This window comes from Pezoporus flaviventris, unplaced genomic scaffold (assembly GCF_033815535.1).
Source record: "Pezoporus flaviventris isolate CSIRO_AGI_PZ_B2104156 unplaced genomic scaffold, CSIRO_AGI_Pfla_v1 ptg000001l, whole genome shotgun sequence".
Taxonomy (NCBI): Eukaryota; Metazoa; Chordata; class Aves; order Psittaciformes; family Psittacidae; genus Pezoporus; species Pezoporus flaviventris.
The window spans coordinates 59419799-59440335 of record NW_026892549.1 but is presented as its reverse complement, the minus strand read 5'-3'; the positions used below and the strand labels follow the sequence as shown (position 1 = coordinate 59440335).

The following is a 20537-nucleotide window of genomic DNA, read 5'->3' as shown; positions in this document are numbered from 1 at the left end:
ATGTGCCTGGTTTCTGTGATGCCTACTGTGGCACATGCCCAGAGATGTCTGCACCAAACTGACACCAATCTCCTGCCCAAGATGCAATCAGGTTGAGGATAATAAATACCTCCCCCTTCCCTGAGGAAAAATATCTGACATTCACTTGATAAGCACCCTGCACACAGCCAGCTACAGAGTTTGGATGAGGTCTCCTCACAACAGGCAGAATGCTGAGGTGGGACTGGTCTCACAGCCCCCTTTCACAGCCACACTCCACCTTTGGCTTCCCACCTCTTTCCTGACCCCATAAATCTATTCATTTGAAATAGGAGCATCCTTTCTCCTCTTTCTCCATCCATACCTTTAGCATGGTAGCCAGCATAGCCCACATGTGCTGTAGGTTCAAATCTCCTCCAGCATGGCTTCAGATGTGGAGGACACCGGGAAGGAATTCCTGCCCACTCTGCGTCTTTTCCAGGTACTCATCCCATGCACAAGTTCCCAACAAGCTCCTGGAGCATATTTTCCTGCAGGAGAAGGCTGTGGATCACAGAGAGAAACACACACAGACCTGAGCTCAGATTAGCTTCACAAAGCACCATAAGCACAATTCCAGTGATAGCATCATAGACTGGTTTGTGTTGGAAGGGACCTTAAATCTCCTCCAGTCCCAACCCCTGCCACGGGCAGGGACACCTTCCACTAGAGCAGGTTGCTCCAAGCCCCTGTGTCCAACCTGGCCTTGAACACTGCCATGGATGGGGCAGCCACAGCTTCTCTGATTCTCTCCATCATCCCAAGAGTGCTCTGCCACATGACTGCTATCATAATATGAGAAGGTTTTCAGGAAACATACAAGTTACTGGACAATAACTGGGCACAATCTTATCTTTCCTCTGATAATTTGGGATCCAAAGTAGCCTATTCTAGAGGAACAAGGAGAGGAGACAGCTTAAGCTTACCACAAAAGATAACAGTAACTGCTGAGCAGCTCCTGCACCTTAATATGACTTACACCAGTCTGACCACATCACACTCTTAACCTCCTGATTAACACGTGGATAACATCAGAAAAAATGGGATTTGCTCATCACCTGGATTGCACAGGAGAGCACATGCATGCAAACTGCAGCTGGACCTCTTCTGCTCCTACCTTTTGCTGACCCAGCTTTCTTGCTGAAAACTTTCCCATCCATCCCAATGAGGTAGAAAATGGAAGCACTATCGGTCCCACTGACAGAACTGCACCCAAGCCTGCTCCTAGGCAATTAAGTAACCAGATAAAAAAAAACTGATGAAGCATTAACCGTGAACAGTCAAAACAACAAAGTCAGCACACACAAACCAGTCTCTTAATGCAACATTAAGTCAGTTGTATGTTATTTACGTATTTGCCGTTAAGTGTATTCAGCTACCTGTAAAAACACTAATATCATTGGGGTTTACTCCATACCTGGGCCAGGCTCCCACTTGAGACAAGCAGTTAATACCAGCCAAACACTTGGACAGCCTTAGGTCCTGCAGAAACACTTGTTGCTGGGGTCCTTAATAATGGCTTTAGGTGTGCAAGGCACATTGGCAGCAGCTCACTGCCCAACGCCATAGGAAGCCAAAGAGGTTTTAGGCTAACTCAGATTATCCAGTGTGAGCACAAGAGGGAGGCAGCCTGTGCTTTAGCTTCTTTCCAGGCCCCCTGGAAAGTTAATCCTATCTGATTACACCACTTCTTTTTTTTCCATAGAAATAATAAACACCCTTCTGTACTAATCATAAGGCTGCCTTCTTTTGAAGGGAGATGTATTATTCAGGATAAATTCATTACTTCATCCCATTTTTGTCCCAGGTCTTCAAAGTGGTGGTTTTACTTCAGGATGCTATATCAGTTTGCTCTGCCACTGTGGTAGGCAGTTCCCAAAAGAGATCCTACTTTTCCTTAAAGAAGAACGAAGAATGAAGATGATCTCTTCAGCTGCGTAAAGCCTGCACACCAAATTATATGTATGCATGTTAGAGCCATGCAAACACATAAGGAGCTAGGACCAGCTTCCCTTCAGACCACAAATACTAGTAATGCAATGGGCTTGGAGTAACCTACTCTAGTGGAAGGTGTCCCTGCCTATGGAAGGGGTTGGAGCTGGATGAGCTTTAAGGTCCCAGCTCTGAAGTAAGAAGGATGGCTCAGTTGACTTCCTCATGCCAACAGGGACTGCACTGTACTGAGCTGAAGCCTTGAACTCATTACAATGTCACTCTGTCTTTGGATCCAATATCCTGTGGGGGAATCTTCTGGGAATGTATTTTGGTTCAGACTTGGGTCAAGGAGAGTTGACTTGACCTGAAAATAAATCCAGGCAATCTCAAGCTGAAGAGCCATTGACTACTGTTTGCAATACAATAAAGTGAGGAGATCAAACTCGGCTGAAACCCAGGGCTAACATAAATCCAAGGAGAAAGGGGAACAAGAAAATTCATTCACCACCAGGACAAAGGGGCATTTTTCTCATTGGCAGAATGCAGAGCAGGGACTGAAAGCACTTTCCAGGCAGCATTTTTAGTTCCCCATACAGCAAGTGTGTGCTGTTTAGCTGTGCTATCTTCCTCAGAATAGCAGGAAGATAAGAGGTACGTGACTGCATTTGTGTGTGGAAAAGGGTTTGTGGGCTTTTTTTCTTGCTTAGCATCACTAGATGGAGTTCCTCTGCTCTCACACAGGGCAGCTTTTGTGAGAGGTATTTTATATGGATCCCCAAGGAAGGATCTCAGCGGATGGGGCTCTGAGCACTATTGTGTGCACGTGTGCATAATAACTCTCAGCAACTTCAGCTTTATGGTCCAGGAGGAATGTGAGTTGTACTCACTACAGCTCCAAGACGAAATCCTGCTCCTGGCTCATGCTAAGGGGAGTTGTACCATGAACTCCACTGAAGCCTTTCTCTTCCTTCAGGAGCCTTATTTCAATTGTTGTTGGATAAAACACTTCCAGGTCTGTACTGCAGGGAGCCACAGAGAGACTCCTTTACCCACACTGCAGTATATCATAGCATCATGGACTGGTTTGGGTTGGAAGGGACCTCAAAGCTCCTCCAGTTCCAACCCCTGCCATGGGCAGGGACACCTTCCACTAGAGCAGGTTGCTCCAAGCCCCTGTGTCCAACCTGGCCTTCAACACTGCCAGGGATGGGGCAGCCACAGCTTCTCTGGGCACCCTGTGCCAGCGCCTCAGCACCCTCACAGGGAACAGCTTCTGCCTAAGAGCTCATCTCAGTCTCCCCTCTGGCAGGTTGAAGCCATTCCCCTTGTCCTGTCCCTAAAGACCCTTGGCCAAAGCCCCTCTCCAGGTTTCCTGTAGCCCTTTAGCACTGGAGCTTCTCTGAGGTCTCCCTGGATAGGAGGGATCCTCATCTGATATCCACGGAAATAAGTAAAAAAACTCCCTCCTGACTCTCCTCCTTCCCAGACCTCAGATCCAGAAGCAGCTCTTTGACTTACCAGCCCTTTGCCCATACCTATAACAAATACCCTACTCAACACACTTCCCAGCTTCTCAACGTGACTGGTTGTCCAGCCAATGCTCTGGAGGATCCTCTGTCCAGCCAGCAGTCAAACCCCAGCAGGAGCTTCACTGAGGACACATCAGCCCAGGGAGATAAAGGCAGTCTCTATGGTAAGACATGAGCGCCACATTCCCCATTTGAGTGCAAGTATTTCTAAACACATCCCAGGGAAAAGTGCGTATTTATTTTGTTATTTCACTAAACCCCACTTTATTAACCAACTTGTGCTCTAATGTACAAGATCCCTTTGTTTATAGAGCAAATTATGCTGCTTCTTCCCATCTCCCACTGTGATCGCACGATTCCTGGTCAGATTGTATAATGTTTGATGTAAGAATGTATAAACTCCACTAAACAAAGCTGCAATAGAAAGCTGAATAGCAAGTCGAGACTCCAATCTCTCCAGGGGGAAAGGAAAGGTGAGTTTGACAAAGTAACACGCTGAGAGCGCCTGGGAATGTTTCAGATGAAATAAAGTACTTTAAGAGGGACTTAATATTCAAACTCGGCATTTCACATCTGCACCCATTAAATCTGTCAGGAGCCTCACCCCTGGCTCCAGTGAAATCTTCACAAAACTGGGATTTCTTTTAGCAGTGTGTGAAAATTAACACTTTCAACTGCAATCGCCTGTTCACACTTTTGCTCCAGAAACAAGTCACACATGAATATTCACAGCCAACCAACACCATCTAACACCAATGCTCTAGTAAAGACCTTCCCAGCACACGTCTATCCTCTACATCAGGAACAAGAGAATGTATGGATCAGTCTCCCTGCAGTGGCTTTACAGGTAGTGCCCAAACACTGGTCCTCTCAGGGAGTTCTGGGACAATCACTTCTCACCTAAACTCCAGTGCAGTGGGGATTGCTCTGTCAGGACTGGTCCAAGGGTTATACACAGGGAAGTGCAAGTATTTGTTAATGGACACATCTTTCCTTCACAGAAAGTCATCATCACAGCAACTCTGTTTCTCACTCCCTGTCTTCCCTGAGACCAACTGAACCCTCCTTTTTCAAAGTCAGTTCCAGCAAAAACATGAGGAAAACCAATCCTAGAGATTTTCCACCCATCAGCAGAGGTCACAGTCAGGAGCAGACCTTCACAGTCTTCTATCCATTACCTGCCTCTTCTCTGCTCTGGTATCAAGTGCACTGCAGCCAAAGTGTCTTTCTGCACAGCATGGCAGGTAGCAGCCTGGAGAAGAGAAGGCTCCTTAAGGGGATAGCTCAGAGCAGCTCCAGTGCCTAAAGGGGCTTCAGGAAACCTGGAGAGGGGCTTTGGACAAGGGCCTGTAGGGACAGGACAAGGAGAATGGCTTTAACCTGCCAGAAGGGAGACTGAGATGAGCTCTTAGGCAGAAGCTCTTCCAACCCAAACCAGTCTGGGATTCTATGATTAATATTGTAAGCTAGATGAAGAGGGTTCTTTTAACACAGCAAAATGTTCAGCTTAAACCTGTGGCCATTTCAACTGTCTCTCCTTACCAGTGTGATTAAGCCTGAAGCAGGACAAGAAATCCAAGCAAAGGTAGTCACTAAGGAGAGGGGGGGTGGAGAAAACTGCCTCACAGACAGTCACATTTCAAAGCACATGGAGAAACCTCTACAGAAGCAGTGAAAGCCCAGCATTCCCTCTTAAAAACATCAGAAGCTATGAGCTCAGTTACTGGCTGAGGTGTCACCAATCAGACATGAAGCGGACACTGCCTACAGCTTTGGAAATGCGAGTAAAATACCATCCCCTGGTGTGGTTCCATCCCCAGCCAGTCTGAAGTCATCCACAGAACCAGATGGGTGGTGACTTACACATGACTTAGTGGAGAGCCAAGGAGCCCACCCCACTCCACCCTTTTCAGGCAGGAGGGCCCATCCTCTCCTCCTTCTGCAGGACTTTGCTTTGCCAGGCTCTGCTCCATCACCTGCACCAAGCTCATAAGGTGGAGAAGACAGAGAAAAGTGATTGTTTGCCAAGCATGCCAGTACTGGCACTTGTCAAGGGGAAAAAGGTGATTCCCCGAGGCTCCTTTCCACTCTTTAAATAGCTTTCAAATGAAAGGCCAGAAAGAAATCTGGAGCTGCTCTCAAGTCCACCAGTGTAAATCAGTGGAGCGCTCGCCGTCCTCAAGGGAGCCAGAGAAGCAGGAAGCAGGGAACTGTGCTCCTCCAAGTTTCATATACTTACTTAAAACTGGACACCAGGAAGATGAACCAAAAAGAATGGTTGAAAGGACAGGGAGGCTGTTTAAGAGATCGGAAGATTGTATTTACAGGGTGATGGGATAAATGTAACCTGTCTCATCTGAAGCAAACTGAGAACCGATTCAGCACCCAAAATGAAACAAACACCTAAATCATTGTTTAACCATCCTGCTTGTAGTATTAGGGAAAATTCAGTCTTAAGAGCAAGATAGCTTGGAAAATGCCTTCTCACTCTGCAGAGCATTTTATAAGGAGGAATCAGGTACTCAAGTTCTCACCAGCAGTTGTTTTGCTTGGCTGGATTAAAAGGCAAACAAATAAACAAGCAAAAAACGCCTTGTGTTGCCTAATGGAAATTTCAGGCTCATCCTGGCCAATTCCCTGGCCCACCAATAGTGCTGGTGGGGAGGGGGGAGCTTCCCAAAGGGCAGAGAGGGAAAAAAAAGTTTCTGCAGAAAATAAATGTTTGTTTTCATGGCAACATTTCAGTCCCCCAGAAGAAAAAAAAACTGAAGGAACGACGTCTTTCACTGTCAGGCAAGGTTAAGTCATCATTTGGTCTAGATCAGCTGCTACTCCCCACCCCTTGTGGGTGAACTCTGTTAACATGAATCATCCAACTCTCTCCCAGGAGAGACATTGCTTCATTGGCATCCCTCCTGTATCCCTCACAGTCCAGCCAGAGGAGAACAGAGGCAGCTGTTCCTGCAGGATTACTCTTTCCTTGCAGAGGCCCATCGCCTTTCGTGCACAGAAACAGGAGAAGTTAATCGTGTTCTTGACACGAAAGAGGAAAGAGACATTTGTTTTCAAGCCAATGATGAGAGCTCAGATGCTGATGACAACCACAGCCGTGTAATGAGCACACACCCACAGCTGGCTCCTGAAGCAAGGCAGGGTTCTATATCGCTTGCATATGAAGCCAGGAGACAGTGGTGCAAGCAGCAGGATTGCCACCACGCCAGCTACAATCTCTGCCAGTCATTCTAAGTCCTCTGGATCCCTGAACAAGCTATTAAAGGCCAGATGAATGAAAGCAAGGTCAAAAGGCACTTCCAATAGGTCTGCAAGATCTTCACCGAGCAGTTAATTGTTCAAGGCAAGAAGCCCACACACCAAGGATGATTGCTTTTGTGAATCAGACACTACACAAAGCTTTTGGGGCTTTCCTGGTTTTTCAAGGCAGGCATTTTGGTTTATTCTGTAAGATTTGGGCATGAACTATGTATGAGCAAGGACAGCCAGCCACAGTGGGGCAAACATCTGGAGCCCATAGCCAGAACAACTTTGTGAGAGAGGGAGGACGTGCTGGGAGGTCGTACACAAAATGAGAATGAATTTAGGGCAGTCACTAGGACTTACACTTGCTCTCTCAAGCATGCACACTATGTTTACACAGAGCAAAAGGTGCTGCTGACTGCATTCGTGCTGGAACTGTCAGTAACACTTTGTGATTGCCCAGGAGTTCAGGGCAGGTCAACACGCCACAAACAATTCCTTTGCTACAGAGATCAATGTTCTGCTGTGACTGGTATTTGTTTTATGCCCTGAGCGATACAACCACTACTAGTTCTGCATCAGCTAATATGAGCAGGCAGGGGGTAGGCTGATGGTATCGCAACCCCTCAAGATCTGTTTTGTCAAAGGAGCACCATTCACTGACTTACCTACAAGAATTTGCTGGCTCTCAGTATGTGCGCCTGGAGAAGCAGTTAGCTGGAAATGCCAACATCCAGTCAAAAATCAAGACTACTTCTCTATGTTTACTCACTAAACAGTAATCTTGCAGCTCAAGAACACACCCTTGTAAGATTTCAACCAGCATATACCTTCACCTAGTCAGGAAAACAGCTGACTTCAGAGCACGAGCCACAGCTCACAATCAGCATGGGGAGATTCCAATGGGAAGAGGATTCAAGAAGCAAAATTACCATGGTTATAACCTTCAGTGACACACACTCGCCACATAGGTTCAGGAAACTTTCCTATCTTCCTTTTCTCCTCCCTGCAGATGATACAAGGGTTTTCATGCCAGCCTGGTGTACATCAGTGCCATCTGTTAGGACCCTCATTCCTGGGTATTTGCAAGTGGTTTATTGCACAGCTGAAAAACATAAGAACTAAGTTAGGCAGCATCTCAAGTGATCGTGCATTCCCATGAGGCACTTAAGATACTTACAGGAATCATTTACAACCGCTTTATAAAATCCCCTGTTCCTTAAAGTGATGCTGATGCTGATGAAAAATATAAATCAATACTGCAGAGGACTTTCAAAACCGCTATTACTGAGGGTAATGGGGTTTATGAGCGGGCTATGATGTCCAAGTTAAATGCAGGGGTCACATGCCTGCAAACCAGCTATGTTCTTCCCTTCTGAGGGCTTCAGGCTGCCAAATCAAATGCAGAAAGAGCTTCAAAAAGGGTTCAGAATATGAAGGCACACCCCAAGAACCTGGGAAATTGTGCCTGCTCTTACAGACACAAAGCCATCTGAACTACTGAGGAGCAAAAAGGCTTTAACACACAGAGAGCTATGGCTTTTGGTGACACGGAGCTATTGGCAGCTGCCCAACTCATTATGCCCAGCCAGCCTTTGAAGGCTATCATTTTGTGAAACAGGAATCAATACCCCACACACTGCTACAAGCTAAGCCAAGGGGGTCATGACACTGCATCACCCGCAAAGCAGAGAGCAATGGGATGTGACAGCAGCCCCAGGCACAGCTGCTTCCCCCTGTTGCGGGACAACAGGCAGGTAGGAAGCACAGCGTTGGGTGATCCTGCAGGATGGAGTGAAGGAGGGAGCCAGTAACACAATACCTGCAGGTTGCTGCTGTGGATCAGGGAGCCTGGATTGCAGTTCCTGGATAGCACAAAGGCAGATGCTGCTCATGGGTATTTGCAAAAGCCCTGCACAGCCAAGCTGACACCACCAGGCCAGTCAGACCAATGACTCTTACACGCACTGCTTCCAATCAAAACCAGTAACTTAATACAAGAGCATTCTTTTATCACAAGAATATCATTACAAGTTGCAAAGGGAATGCACGTTTAAGTGAAGTGCTTTAATATCGCTCAACCTGAGGAATCTCTGTTAGCAATGGATGAAAAAAGGCTTTAATGCCATCCGACAGGATCACTGTTGTCCAAGTCTGTGGATCTCTTTGTTGCCCTATCAAGATGCCACACAACCTGCTGGGGTCATACCTCAATGCTGGAGGCTGGCTCTAGCTGCTTTTCATCACTCAAATTATCACAGGAGACTTCATGCAATTAGGCCTCAAACCCAGGGATGTCAGTTCCTCCAGGGGAACTGAGCCTGCCTCATGAAAGCTACTTCAGCCTTTGCTGCACAAGGTTTACCCTGAGGATTCCTATCAAAGCAAGGCACTAGTCAAGACGCAGCAAGCCGCTGCAGTTTTTACCTCTTTGTAGCTTGTCAAGGTGAATGTCAGTGGAAAGGAAATCTCGGAGATGAGCAGGCACAGAGCAGGCATCTAAAGTTACACACCCTGGTGCAAGAGAAACCAAAGCCCACCCCTATGTTTTCAGTAGAAGCAAACCTGCTCTCTCTCAGCAACAGAGTATTTCAAAACCAGCAACAGGAGCGGAATGGGCTGCATGGAGCCAGCTCACACCTCACCATTCTTTCCCACAGACCAAAACCTCCTTGGGATCCACCCCCTTGTACTACTTGGCTGGACACAGCCCATCCCAGGGACACTGCACCTCTTGGTCACTGCTGGCATTCCCTCATGGCTGGCCCAGTGAAGGGCTGTTTTAAAGGTGATATTTCTCAGAGTAGCTCCAGCCTCTTGAGGGATTCGAGGTACATGCTGCAAACTGCTGGTCCTGCACACAAGAAATAACAGGGGGAGGATGTATAGGGATAACATTTGTACTCAATGCATGTTTTTTCAGAGCATACTTAAGACCCAGCTGTGTAAGCAAAGCGAGTGAGGAGCAGCATCGCTGGTGAAGCCCAGCTCTGCAGCACTGGAGGGCAGGTCAAGAACAAGGTAGATTTTCCCTGCTCCTTCCGTTCCTGACACTCCCTGATCTGTGCAGACACAAACAGGGACATCCCCAAAATAAAAAGCCTGCAATGATATGCTTTTAAGAACACCCTCCTGAACCCAGGCTGCTGTATCCGGCACATTCAACCTACCTGGATAGGAACTAGTGCCCCAGCAAGACATACATCGAAATCGAGATGATGCTTCCATTTAAGCAGCCACCTCTTGCTCAGCCCACACTGAAATCCCAAGGCTGACAAGATCAGGGAGAGGAGATGCCAATTCTCACTTCACCACTCCCCACAGCATTTTCCTCTGAAAAGCCTAAGGCTCATTATGTGACCAAAACATATTTTGCATCTTACAATCATGAAAAGCAGCAACAAATGGAGAGAGATGAAGTAGAATGGAGGCTTTCTACAAGAATCAACCTTGGAAAGCTCTCGGGAGCTGCAGCTGACACCTAACCACTGGATAGAGCCAAGCCGTGCCTGAAGAAGCACCCAGAAGGCAAACAGTTCCATCTAGAGAACAAATTACACGTTGCATTTTGGATGGGCCGGACTCCTATAGCATATATTTTCACAGACAATTTATGCCTATGTAACAGCAGTTCACCTCATCCATCCATCACTCCTCCAGCTACCCAGGCATCCTGGAATGGTCCTATCCTTCCTTTTTCCTCCTGGGTATGGCACTTAGTCTGAACTGAAACCAAAGTGAAGCAAAATAATGTATCAGCCTGAATGACCGCAGGGTTTCATTGCCGAGGTTTGAGCCAAAGCAGTTCCTAAACCACTTTAACTCAGCAAAAGAGGGCTGAGGCTCCCACTTCTTACTGTGCTTTGAAGTTTTATTGCATCTCTGAAACAGAGACACCATAAAAAAAGATGCTCCTAATCCATTTCTTCCCTAACTCTGTGTTCAGGGGAAACTACAGGAAGAACTAAACCAAAACTTTACAGCTGAAAAATGGATTTAGTTTCATGCAGGGGTGATGCCCTTCACTGCTGGGTGACTGCTGCGACCCAGACATTTCCCTGCTGTGGCTGATCCAGAGGAAAAAAATAGCTGCAATATTTTCCTTTCTTTTTTAGCCTGGATCTGAAACACCAGTGACACAGAGGATGTCAGCATGTGGAACATCTCCATCCTCCCTGGCCTCAGCAACAAGCAGCGACCGTCAATAACCAAGAAACAAAATGAGGAATCGATCCTTGCCTAAACCACCATTAAATTGTAGTTTTCTCTTAACTTCCAGAGCTTTATTACACAGATCTTATTTGATGAAATCAATTATACGGCACACTGGAGGTAAGGTAGTGAATTAGCTTTGCTTTTCCTAATGCCTGTCACTTCAGCGTGGGGTTTGCCTGACAGAGATGTGTGGTAAAGTGATTTGGTTAGGCAGGAATGTGCATCATTATTCCAGGATGGGAAGATGACTGCAGAGAGGCTTCTATACATGACAGCAAAGGGCAGAGCTCCTCATGACCATCACCCATGGCATCTGCTTGCAAGTCCCTGCACAGTCCAACAGCAGCAGCATGCATTTGCTAACCTATTTTCCCAAAACCCACAGTTTACAGAAGGCTTTCTGACACTGTGAACACTGAGGGGGATGGGGAGATGCCCATGTCTCCTGGGGCTTTTGTCTGGGTTTGGTTTTTTCCTTGATGAGCTTACTTTTTGCTGATTATTTGATTCTATTACTACCAATTCCAGTTAATCTAATACCAGCACTAGAATACTGCAAAAGGCTATGCCAGAACCAAGTGTGCTTGGGCAAGTAGACAGCAATTGCACTCCCCTCTTCTACAGACGGTGCATCCACCCTACTACAAGTGCTAGGGAAGAAGATAGGGCAGATCTTCACGGTCACTATTAACCTGTCTCATCTTGAGATCTCTTGGACAGGAGGAAAAGCCTGACAGTACTTCCTTGACACTGCACAAATCAAAAGCAAGTCCAGAAGCTTCACCTGATTTCAAAAGGGGTCAATTACATGATAATGATCCCTGCTGCAAGGCACAGTCACACTGAGCTGGATCCAAAGCCTAGAAAGCACAAGGGAGATAAGCGTCATCTCTCCTTCAAAAGTCATTACTGAGAGACTGCTAATAAACTAGAGACCAGGGTGAGCAGCACCCTCATACCCCATCCTGCAAAACGCCAAGTGCTGTGGTTCTGATCCAGCAAGCACACACACGAAACAGCTTTTCTGTACCTCTGGTGCTGGGTACAGTGATGGGCACCATGCATAACATACTGCAGAATGATGGCAGTGGTGACAATCATGATAAAGCAATACATTGCCAGAGAAAGAAAAGCCAAATGAGCAAAGTCAAAGCAACGTTTAGTTTGCTTTAGAGCAAAGGAACCAACAGAAGTTGGCACCTTCCTGGTGCCTCTAACCAGCTGGATTCCTGTCTTCACCTTGCTTATAGACTTTCCTCCACCAACATTAGCCTCTGGCTGTCTTTGGAGGGCTCTCCTCTGGCCACGTAAAAAGCTTTTTGCACCCCCCTATGGCACCAGCCTTTAATAAAGCCTAAAAGTCAGATGAAGGCTTAGATCCCTTGCTGCCAGGTCTGAGCTCAGGCTGCAGAGCTTTAAGTCTCCCATACGGACACGGACCCTAAACGTACCATGAAGAGATCTGGAATCAGACGCACTATGGAGTTACCTCATTTGATGCTCACCATCAGACTTCTGCTGTACCTAAAGTAAATACTATCCCTTAATGGAGGAAACACAGGACTTGTTTTTGTTTTCCCCATAAAAATAAACTCACAAGAAATGTAAAAGCTACAGCTCTGAGCTCTCTGAGCATCATCTTGAGTAAATTGTACATCTTCCCATTTTCAGTGGTGGCCTTGGCAGTGCTGGGAAACGCTTGGACTGGATGATCTTAAAGGTCTTTTCCAACCTGGTTGATTTCTCTGATTCTCCAGCTTCATAGAAATGATCCTAAGTTCAGACTGCCCAAAGTGAGACCCATTTATAGCTTGGTACCGTGGTGGCCCCTGTGCTATGCGAGCTCACACCTACCCCAGTGTACTGCTGGGGCATGTGTAAGTGGGGTGAAGCAGACAGACCAAGCGGTGTGTATGTAGGCAACAAGCTTCCCGCCCAGGTTCCCAGCTCATATCAAATACCAGCACCACCCGGTTGCTCATGGATATAGTCCATAGGAAAAGGAGAGGTCTGGTTTCTGTAACTCACAGCAATGAATGGGCTAAGCCTCACACAGGCAAGGATTGAAGCTGTCATTGGGGAAAGCACTGCAAGGCAAGCTGCCTCTTCTTTCCACACACCAGCCAGGGACACCTCTTATCACCAGCACTTCTGAGTTGGCCAAGGAGAGCATTTGATGGTGCGCAGTGACAGAAGCTGGTGCCCGCAGCCAGGGACCAGGCACTCACCTTCCTCTGACAACACAAATCCCCATGGATTGCACCCATCTGTGCCCATTCGCAAGTCTTTTGACCACATTTTACCCACTGCTGCAAGTTATTCTTACGCATTTCACCTTTCCAGACTCCCCCATCTACAACAGCGTCTCTTACAGTTCCCATCTCCATGACCTGCCTGTTGTCCTATACTCCTACCTGTATATATGAATGTCACCTGCAAAGTACAGTTTCACTCAGACCACCTTGACAAGAATTCCTCATGCTAGCATCAGCCATGCTTGAATTAGCAAGGAAATGAAAACAGCCACAGCAAAGAAGTGGGCTGGGGGAAAAGATGCAGATATAATGCTAGGCATCCATGTCAAGCCATGGCTGGCCACATCCCATTAGCCATGTCAGAGGATTCCTCCTGTTCAAAACAGCACCTCTGTAGCAAAGGAAGAATCCTGCATGCCCAATCCTGCAGCTCTTTTGCTGGGCACAGGCTCCTTTGAGACATCAGCAGCCATGACTACACATCCCATAGCTCTACAGTTGCACTGCTTTGCACCAGGAGAACCTAGAAATCACTGAAGGCTCAGTGCTGGAAAACCAGCATTTTCAAAGATGCTTTACAAGGTTACAAGCTCCTTTGCTAGTTCTAGCACAACCTCTAGGAAAGATTCCAGCACTGACAGAAGCAGCTCCCTCACCCACCTCATAAAAATGGCTGGAAGGGAGAAAAGTTCTTTTTCTCTAATATCAACCCAGCCTCCCTTTGTGCTTAAGGATCTCAGGAGACAGTGCAGAGATGAAGAGAACACCAATGACCCCCTTTTAAGGTTGAGTAAACTGAAGCACCGAACAGTGTCTGTGATTTACCCAAGCAGAACCATAACCCAAACTTACCTGTATGTGAAATACTGTGTCCCAGACTAATCTAGCCAGTTGAAAATACAACTCTGTGTCATTTATTGTATTTCCTTGCTCAAGGGGATATAAAACTCTCAGATACTCATTATGCCCATTTCATTAATGTCTTTTTAATACTGTAATGTAGTTTAGTAGTTTTCCATTGTTCATGCTTTTAGTAACCCATCTCTTCCAAGCATGCCTTCAGGAGAACAAGAGCCACAGGGCTGAAAAGCACAACTGGAAAAGCTGAGATCCTGAACACTCAGCAACTCTGCAGTGGTCAAAGGAAAACCAGTCTTTGCATTTTGATAGCTTCATTAACTGCAAAATGGGGAGGACCTGTTCACAATTCAGGCTGTTTGCTCCCCACCACATAAACTAGAAGGGTCTCATGTTAGCGGACCTTCTAAAGCTTCTAAGCTTTCCAGTTCTGACCATACTGTAGTCTTCAATGTAATACAGAAAGAAATGAAGTGACTGCCTTTAAAATAGCTCCACAGATGATTACCCTGAAACACTGAAGGTCGGATTTAAATCCACAAATACAACAAAATGCACAGTGACAGATGAAATCGCCTCCTTAACAGACTTGACCAAATTCAACCCTGCTACACATCACCCAGCAGATGAACCTGGCCCAGCCATGCCTCAGAAATCCAATCATAATGAAAGCTTGTCCATGGTTTGAACCCAGGAGCAATTAACCTTGACAGGGGGAGATAAGATTCAAGTTTCAAAGAACAGAAAGTTTACTGGGGTTTTGTGTGCTTTCATGAGGCTCTGATTATTATTTTAATGCAGTTGTTTGTGGGTTATTTTCTTTCTTCCCCCTCCTCCCATAGATAAAAGTCTTTGCATTCATGGCAGGAGCCAAAGGATGGCTGAAGTCCAACCTACCTCCACCCCACTGCACTCACTGGCTATGCTTCCAGAGAAGGGGGAAATCAGACACATAGATGCTGCGGATCACTTAGGATTGACTCGCATCAGAATTCTTGGAAAAGAGAGAAGAAATCATTAGGCTAAAAGGAAAGCCAAAAGCAGTTGTGAGGGTGCTCTTTTAGGGGACTAAAATAAGAAGCCAACAGATCTTTACATGCTTCTCAGTAGGAAGCCTACAGTCATCCATAACACTGCTGATCGCCCTCTCCATGCTTGGCAAGGCTCCCACTCAACCATCTGGAGCTCATCCATGGAGGCACAACACTGAGAAAGGAGACGGAAGCCTGGCAGAGGTGCTCAGACAGGCTTAGGCAAGTAGGTGGGCCACTCACCCAAGTGACTGCTGCTCTTTGATCGGTACCAAAGCCAGTTGAGGACAGCTCACCTCGTGTCTCCAGGGACCACCAAAGCCACCACAACTCCTGCATCACAGAGGAACACCTACATCACTTCTGTTCGCACCAGCTGATGCTGTGATCTTGCTGATGTCTAAAGCAGAGCTCCATCCAGGTGAGGGCCAGGAGTTCGCTCTGTATCTCTCCTTGAAGGTAGCACTGATATTCATCCTCCTCGAGGGCTGTTAATGACAGCGTGTTCTCTAGTTAGGTGGAAGTACAGCTCTGAAGCCTCTACCAGAGCTTTTCCAGACAATGCAGCCACAGGAGGTCTGTAAATAAAAGGAAAGAATCAAAGATGGGGAGTGATGTGGTCAAATCAGCTAGGGGGGAGGTGGGAGAGAGCAAGCGCACTGCAAGCACTGCAGTTGTCTTCCAATGTCCATTAGACAGCAAACAGCAGTGGCCTAAGAGTTCACAAGTGCTCTCAATATTGGCAGATATCACCTGGAAGGGCCTGTCATCTGTGCTGTGAGAAAATGTGCCATCAGCATAAGAGAATAGCAAAATACAATGTAATGTAGTGCATATCTCTATGCTATTTACAGCCTCTGCCAACACACATACACACACTTGGGTCCCCATGGGATTTTCCTGGCTGCAAAACCCCTGTTTTGCATTCACACAGCAGGTACTGAAACCAGCCACTGAGTTAAAACACATTGACTTCCCTTTCTTCACCCTAAAGTTCACCTGGAGGACACCTTGCTGGAGGTGAAGGGGGCAGAGGGGTGGAAGCAGAGGAATGGGAAAGGGACATAGCCTTTTACCATGAAGCCGCCACTAGAGCATAGCAGTGACAAAAGCTCAGGCTATGGTGAGCCATTTCTCCCTAACATGGACATCCATGTTAAGATGAAGCTGCCGAATCCTCCCTTCCAGCCCATTCCCATAACTCCTCCCCATGGAAGCCCCCAAAGATGCACCTCAGTCCTCTCTTTCCCACAGCAGCTCCTCAAGACCTTCACATATTTTGATCATTGTTGGTATGCTGTAGGCACACTGTTCTCTCCTTAACACTCCTGCAACTCTCCAGCTTCATGCCAGGAGCAACCACTGACTCTCTGATGATCACATTTGGCCAAGAACCTGGGAAGCTCTTTTACCCATGGCTGTATTCAAGGACTGCGATGCGGCTTTTCAAGCATACTGAGACCATCAGCCGAAGCTAAAGCAGAGCCTGTTTCCTAAATGGGAATCCTACAAGGATTTTATCATACTGCGTCCAGCTCTGGAGCCCCCAACATCAGAGGGATGTGGAGCTGTTGGAGCAAGTTCAGAGGAGGCCACAGAGATGCTGCGAGGGCTGGAGCAGCTCTGCTCTGGAGCCAGGCTGAGAGAGCTGGGCTGGTCCAGCCTGGAGAAGAGAAGGCTCCTTAAGGGGAGACCGGGAGACCTCAGAGCAGCTCCAGTGCCTAAAGGGGCTACAGGAAACCTGGAGAGGGGCTTCGGATAAGGGCCTGTAGGGACAGGACAAGGGGAGTGGCTTTAAACTGCCAGAGAGGAGATTGAGATGAACTCTTAGGCAGAAGCACCCTGTGAGGGTGCTGAGGCGCTGCCACAGGGTGCCCAGAGAAGCTGTGGCTGCCCCATCCCTGGCAGTGTTCAAGGTCACGTTGGACTCAGGGGCTTGGAGCACCCTGATCTAGTGGAAGGTGTCCCTGCCTGTGGCAGGGGTTGGAACTGGAGGAGCTTTGAGGTCCGTTCCAACACAAACCAGTCTGGGGTTCTATGGCCCTATTTAAATCACCTGGCAGAGGGGATGGGCAGGGTGAGGGGGGCAAGACTCAGGGATGCACCCAGCCAAGCCCAGGCAGAACTCAGCCTCCTCCCTGAGCCCGAAATGGCACCAAACCCACAGCTGGATCACGTCTTATTCCAGATTTCCAGCCACTAGATCAAAGGACAAAGGTATAAGGGCACAGGAGTATCTGTAGTCTGACCCAACCCAGATTTAACTACCCTGGAAAGCTACTGCAAGGGCTTCATGAAAATAAACCCCACCAAAAACCAACCACTCCCAAAAGCACAGAAGAGACAGATTTTAACACTGCATACATCATGGTCTGTCTTGCAGGAGGTCCCCAATCTTGGACAAACCCTAGCTAGAGGACGGAAGTCTTTCTAGTGGTCCAGAGCCTCTGAAAAGGGAAAAAAATGGGCATCACATGTCCAGGAAAACAAGACTCATTCATTACCAAACCGGCTGCACAGCTCTCAAGATACAAACGAGTCATGGGCATCCTTGTTTTCTGATGAAGAAATCAGTAATGGCTTAGTACAGATGCAAAGAAATAACTCCTGGGGCCAACCGACCAAACCAGGCTACTTAAATATACCACAGCTTGTGAAAGCTTGCAGAGACCTGCTGCTGAGCATGGGATGATCCAGCCTCTGCCACAGCCTCCTCTTTACAGCTTTAAAGTGCCATCTGAGCGCAACCTTTTCCTGCTGCTTGATGCTTTCAGATCCTTGACCTGGTAATGATATCACATCTGCTAGCTATTATCAGAGGAGGAGAAAGGCTCTCCCCTCACTTCCCCTGCATGCAAGCCGGTGTGAACCCAGCACAGCACGGTGTTGTGTCTTTGTGAGCTGAAAGCTGTCAGGCTGTTAATTCAAACAAATCAGATCTAATCACCTTTATCAGCAGGGTGAGAAAATCAGCAAAACTGAGAGGCTACAGAAACACAAGGCTCGGAAGTATTTTCTGATGGGCACAGAAAGCAAACACCTCCGAAGAGCTCTTTTCCCACAGAGATCCCACCCCACCGAGAACATCAGATCACAGTGGGGCACTGCTGAAGATCAGTGGCTGCACAGGTTCTCTGCCATCTTTTGCAAGACCTAAAACCCATTGTTTCCCAAGCTGTGCTGCTGGAAGAGGGGTATGAGACACAGAGGGCTGTGTTCCAGGACACCCTGTGGCTCCTAAACCTTGGACAAAATGCTCACAAACCCACTGCACATGGACTGACACCACACCAGCCAGATGCTTCATGACCCAGACAAGATCCAGGTACGGAAGTAATCACAAGTCTTATTTTGTTTGCACACCTCCCCAGCCAAGACCTGGACCTGGGCACAGGCACATTGCTGGAGATGAGGGTTTTTCTGAGAGCAGAACCCTGCTTTAGATGACAATGCAATCCTGGGTGTTCAGAGAGCACAATGGGGCTGTAAGCATCAGTCCTCTACTTGCACGTAACAGTACCCTGCAGCTGGTTCTTCTCTGCCCTATCAGCAAGCCCCTGATCCCATCTCAGCCAACTCAATGGCACCATAATGGGAACAGTCCTTAGCAGGTTTCCTGCCTTGAGCTGCCTATGCTTTCTGAACCGGGGCTGCTTAAGGTCACTTCCAAAGGAATCACGTGGAGTCTCTGGCCAGCTAACAGAGAACCTCTGCCCTCGCATGACTCACCTTCCCATCGCAGAAGAGCCTGAGAACGTTCAGGAGGATGAGGAGAGTACGAGCGCGCAGACAGAGAACTTCCTGACACACAGCCCTGCGTAACTGTCTGTTAGTCACAGCCTGACCTCCCTCCAGCGAGCGTGACGCAAAGCAAAGCTCCACTTACTGATTTCAACACCAGCAGCCACCGTCACACAACGATGGAAAGAGAAGGGTTGGAAAAGACCTTGGGAGGTCAACCAGTCCAGCCCTGCGCCCCATGGAAGAGTCAGCACTGTGTTACCTTTGTCAGGCACACATCTAACTCGTTCTGAGAGGCCTCTGGTAATAAAAGCAATGTGTTCCAGGCTTTTGCTATTTGCATCATGAATTTAATCCCTACTTGGAGAATGAAGGGCACAGAAGGGAATAGCTGCAGAACAGAACACTGTACTACAGCAATGTTGCAGGGCCCAGGGGGAAGCTGCTGAAGTGAGAAGGATCTCTCAGCCATACCTCAGTGCAAAATGTAAGAGCAGGTCCACCAGCAAGAAAACAAGGGTATGAGTGGGGTGCCCCAACCAACCTGGCCAGACTGCCTGGGAGGGCTGTGACATCTGGAAGAGCTGGTGGGGACTGATCCTCCTTCACCATGTGGAGGTGCAGACTCCAGTGCTGCAACGGAAGTGGTCTGAGGGGATTAAAACACTGCAGATAAATGACAAATAAAGCTGTGCTCTCAGTGGCTGGGGGTATTTACACAAACACACAGACTCCTGCAAAGAGCAGTGGAAATGCTTTGCACAAAATCTCATTAGCAAACAAGGGGATTTCTGAGAGCACCATCTGTGCACCACATTGAGCACTCGCCCCAGAGCACAGAGACTATAGCACATTGCATGTGGAAGCCCAAACAAAAGCATATACAATAATACACAAAGGCAGGGATAGCACATATAGGATGGGGAAGAAGCCAGAAGAGACCTTTTCCTCCCCATCTTCACAATACCTGAAATCCCACTCCCTTCACAGCCTCCCAACAATGGCTCCTGAAGCACCTCACATCCATTCTGCACCCAGTGCGAGGCCCCATGATGTTGTCACAGAAAGGGATAGAAAGCTTTGTCATGAATGAGAATCAGCTGGCAACCCAAACCCAATCAGTGTGAGGTAACACAGAGGTCTAGTATTGGAAATAACTGTTTTTCCTTGGGTGTTTTCCAAGGAGGTCTCACAGCTTTCTAAGGCAAAAGTTCCCTGGAAAACACTGTCTCATCTGTGAGCTTTCTTCTCCAGCTCAGGGTCCTGGGAAAAGCCCAAGAGTAGCCAAACTAGGGTAGCTGTGAAACAAAGCAAGAGGCAATGTTGTGTGAGGGGGGTTTGGAGAGCAAAACAAACCCAGCTTCACAAATCAGCAGCTTGAATGATGCATCTCCAGTGACTCTCAAGTGCCCCTTCTCCTTTGCACTTCCAACCACCCAAGGGCTCTTCAACAGCATCCTCCAAACCAGCTATTACTGCAATTAATTGATTTGCATATCTCCAAAGCACCATCATTAGTGCAACACAGCCAAGCGTGGTAGTGTTTAATACTATCAATCAACAATTATTCATAACATCCCGCCCTGGCAGACCTAAATATAGAGACAAGCATTCATGTGAGAACAAAAAGGAGGGGGGGGAAACCAGCAGCTAAACAAAGGAATTAATTTAGAGCAGAATTAGGATCATAGAAACAAGGC

General features: G+C 47.5%; 1 protein-coding gene across 1 annotated transcript in view; it reads right to left on the bottom strand.

The window, feature by feature from the left end:
* ACKR3 (atypical chemokine receptor 3) overlaps nt 1–18850 on the bottom strand; it is a 30706-nt gene extending 11856 nt beyond the window's left edge. Inside the window, exon 1 of the mRNA XM_061460355.1 lies at nt 18826–18850. The gene's annotated coding sequence lies outside the window, so the exon portion shown is untranslated. The remainder of the gene's footprint in view (nt 1–18825) is intronic.
* Nucleotides 18851–20537: the final 1687 nt, after the last annotated feature.